The sequence below is a fragment of the Marmota monax genome, unplaced genomic scaffold, assembly GCF_021218885.2.
Source record: "Marmota monax isolate L192 unplaced genomic scaffold, Marmota_monax_Labrador192_F-V1.1 WCK01_AAM20220418_F8-fsc00061, whole genome shotgun sequence".
Taxonomy (NCBI): domain Eukaryota; kingdom Metazoa; phylum Chordata; class Mammalia; order Rodentia; family Sciuridae; genus Marmota; species Marmota monax.
The window spans coordinates 10,493,043-10,496,913 of NW_026695230.1; positions in this window are offsets into that span (position 1 = coordinate 10,493,043).

Genomic DNA, 3,871 nt, shown 5'->3' on the forward strand with positions numbered 1-3,871 from the left:
AGAGCAGGTGTTGAACATAGAGAAGGGAGAAATGTTCTGTGGACTTGGAAGCCAGAAAGGGATGCTACCAGGAAGCTTGTGAGCAATTCTGGTTGTGAGAATCAACTGCCTCTGACTCATGCAGCCAGGGCAGGTAAGCAGAGCCTGTAATCCTCTTTCCCTCCTCTTGGGGAAGTGCCAGACAGTAGCCATAGAGGATGCTTTATTTCCAAACTTCTCATTCTGACACATAGCAATTCAGGGAATTGAGAATTATCGGAATACTCGGGAAGAGCAGATAACATCCCCACAATTAACCTGATATTACCTTTAGGCCCAGTCACCCTGGCATTGTGGGGACATCTTGGGAAAGTGATATGCATGCATGTAACAGATGATCCTAACTAGTTGCATGGGTAAAATAACTAGAAAGAAATAATTGAGTTGTCAGAGCCCCAGCCAAATGTGCTGGGTTTTGTCTGGAGCTTCAGACTTGGCAGGGGATTAGATGCTAAGGAGGAATGGAGGAAAGTAGACCTGTGAGGTGGGTCTTTGCCTGGGTATGAGAGAAGCAGGAGTTTCATGTTCTGGTTTGAGTGTATGTCCTGTTCTTGTGTGCATACAGAAATTCTACACTACAATCAAGATAAAATTCTGGGACAGTGCAGTTCACAGTGAAGTGACATATGAAGGGAAATTAGATTTTCCAAATCTTTACCATGCAAATTTTTTATACACTGCTCTGAACAGCATTAAATAATACTTAAAATGTATTACACAAGTATTAAATGTGTTTGGGTTATTATTCTTACCAATGCTTAGTTGAAATATAGGAACCCACTCAGGATAGAATGATAAAGGCAAAAAGAAGATGGAGGAAAAAGAATTCTACATGTGCCGTAATGAACAAGCTAAATTCATGTAGTATGTTCAGAAAGAAATGTTTTTGAACTATATCTTAAGGAATATAGTAGAAAGACATATAATAAGCTTCACAAGTTTGAAGTATACAATTACACCTTTGACATACCTATATACTCATGAAACCATCTTTACAACCAAGATAATACACATACTAGTCTCCCCTCAAAATGCCCCTTTGCAACCTTTAGAAATCAACTTCATTTTTACTTACTAAGCTTCTTTAAACTTATTTGGAGGGGGATCAGTTAATCCAGCATGCATGAATGAATACTTCAGGCTGTTCCCTCCAAAATTCCAGAATGTTCTAGACTTATTTTAGGTAATAAAAAATGTTTTAATAGTCACTGTCTCAAAAAATGTACTTAATTTATAACTTAAATGGTTTCTCCCACATAAGAGAGAAATCTTAAAACTAGATTTACAGTTACAACTTTTCTCGCTCTCCCACCTCATGTAGTGGGAAGGCTGCTGTGGCAAAAAAGGACAGGGCCAGCCAGGCTGTCTTCTCCATGTGGTGCTTTTTCCTCTTGCTTTGTATATCTCAAGTTGAAGCACCATGGTCAGGAAGAGGGAAGAGAAGCATGTGGTCCTTTCATGAGTGTTTCTGTCCGGTGAGGGTGCTTAGTTACCTTCTTTAGAGAAGCCCACCCTTTCACTCATGGCTGGAGGACTTCTGTCTTACAGGACTCTGGATGCTGCTGCTCCCCTCCAGCTAGTTGTCTGCTCCTTTTCCAGCTACTATATTTGGTAGTGCCCTCAGTTTGTTTCTGCTGAGACCTTTTCATCCCACCAGATTCTCTTGGGTAAGAGCACATGATCCCCTGCAGGCTTTCTCTCACATAGACCCACATATGGCCTAATTTTCTTACCTCTTCAATCTGTGCTCCTCTACATAAGCAGCCATCTCATCATATTTTGTGGACCTATAGATTTATTAGGTGTAGGCCACTAAGTCCTCCACCTCAGAGGATAAAAACTAAGGATCATTAGTGGTCTCCTTGAAGTTAATTTGACTTGAGGTAAAGGTAGAGGTAACTTCTGACTGTCCCCCTTAGGGAGTTGAGGCTGAAAACACATAGACTCTTCTTCATCCATTGCTACTCTCCAACTTTTTTGTTATGAGTAAGAGTTTAGAGTTACACAGATAGGATTTTGCATATTTTTCTTAATGGCCTCTCACCTCACTTCAGAATATTGCATATGTTGTCTTCAGTTAAAATTAAGAAAGGAATAACTCCATTTGACATCTTTTTTTTTTAACCTAAATTTCACATCCTGGGGGATCAGTGATGTGATGAAATGTGAAAAATTGTGTTCTCCTGAAGGCCCTTGCTTCTGATTTTTTGTTATCTTTCCTTAAGACAGTAAAAGTATGAAACTGCTCTCACAGATCAGAGTCTGGTGAATAACACAGTATCATTCCTTCTCTCTATTTCTGCCAAAATTATGCTTAAAGATAGTACATAACATGGTAACTTTTAGCAAAAATAAGCATTGAACACACAGAAAGGGTTATCAAAGAGAATATGTTTTAGGAATAAGAACATGTTCTGTAGTCTATGACTGGTTCATCTTTGTATCTTCTAAGTCTCTGACACAAAGTGTGGCCCATAACAAGCATTTTTACAAATGTAATTGACTTTGTACCAAGCATGTTCAGCAGTGTTGACTTCTGAGTTAGGAAGCCCCACAATACACATTAGCTCAATGTTGGCTGAGGCCAAATGGTCTCAGAGCACCCACACTGAGGCCCATGACCTCTACCTAGAGTTGTCACCTTCTGACTTCCAGGCTCTTCCTTTTCATTACTGAGGACTTAGGGATTTGATCACGATCTTTCTATTCCTCTATCTTAGAACAATATCTACATAAGGCTACATATCACAACCTAGCTTCCTAAGATTTGAACCCCCTTAACCTCTTTGACCATGTCCTCTACTCCAATTCAGAGACACATCTCATTGCCCAGAACTAACTGTTCCATCAGAAAAATTTATTTCCTGTTTCTTGATTCTACCACAACTCCCAATCCCATCCCACAGATGTCCCATTCTCTCCCCCTCAGTATACCTGCATAGGTTCCTCACTCCCTTGGTCCTATCACACCCTCTCAGGCTTCCAATCACTTCTGGTCTCACATATATCTCTGTGTATCAAAGACTCCATGGTTGATCATTGCAATTACTTTCTCAGATGCACCTTTCTTTTCCTTATCCTTCTAGCCTTCTGTTATATCTCCCTGGCAAAACCTCAACCTTAGATCTAATTTACATTCTACTTACTCATCTTGTACCTGGTCAAGTAAAAAAAATATTGGGAAAAAATAAAATAACCATAACATTGGTATTCTATAAATTCATGACTATTAACCTAATCTTTGGTCCATTTCCTCTATCATCTTATTCAAATTTACCTCAATATTCTTCATTTTCTGCAGGCCTCCTACTCAGCCTTATCTATACCCCCCAACCATGGTATTCTCTGCAAATAGCATTTTCCTCTACTTTATCAAGACTCAGCATGTGCTTGGGGCATGGACACTGGTATTTTTAAAAGCTCTTCCAGAAGATTCTGAGGTAATCTACAGAAATCCTGCCAACACCTAAACTTCTATCCAGGGAATCTAGCTCAGCCCTCTGGCTCCACATTTCTTCCACTTATTCTGAATCAGCAACCTGCGGTCCTAGCCAATGGGTTTCCCACCTTGGCTCCCTTTTATTTCATTTTGCTCCATTTGATGATCCACCTTTAGACTGTGGATCTGGCCTACAATGATGACTTGTGATAATCTCAGCTGCACATGAAACTGCTGGCACAAAGCACTGTGCTTCTTACCATCAGACTTGAGTTATTGAACTGTAAGTGCCTTTATAAATCAGGCTGCAGAATTAGGATGTGTCAGGTTGGTTATTGTCATCTTAGCAGCATCACTATCAAGCTCTTCAAAGGATAGGCTAGAAATAAAGAG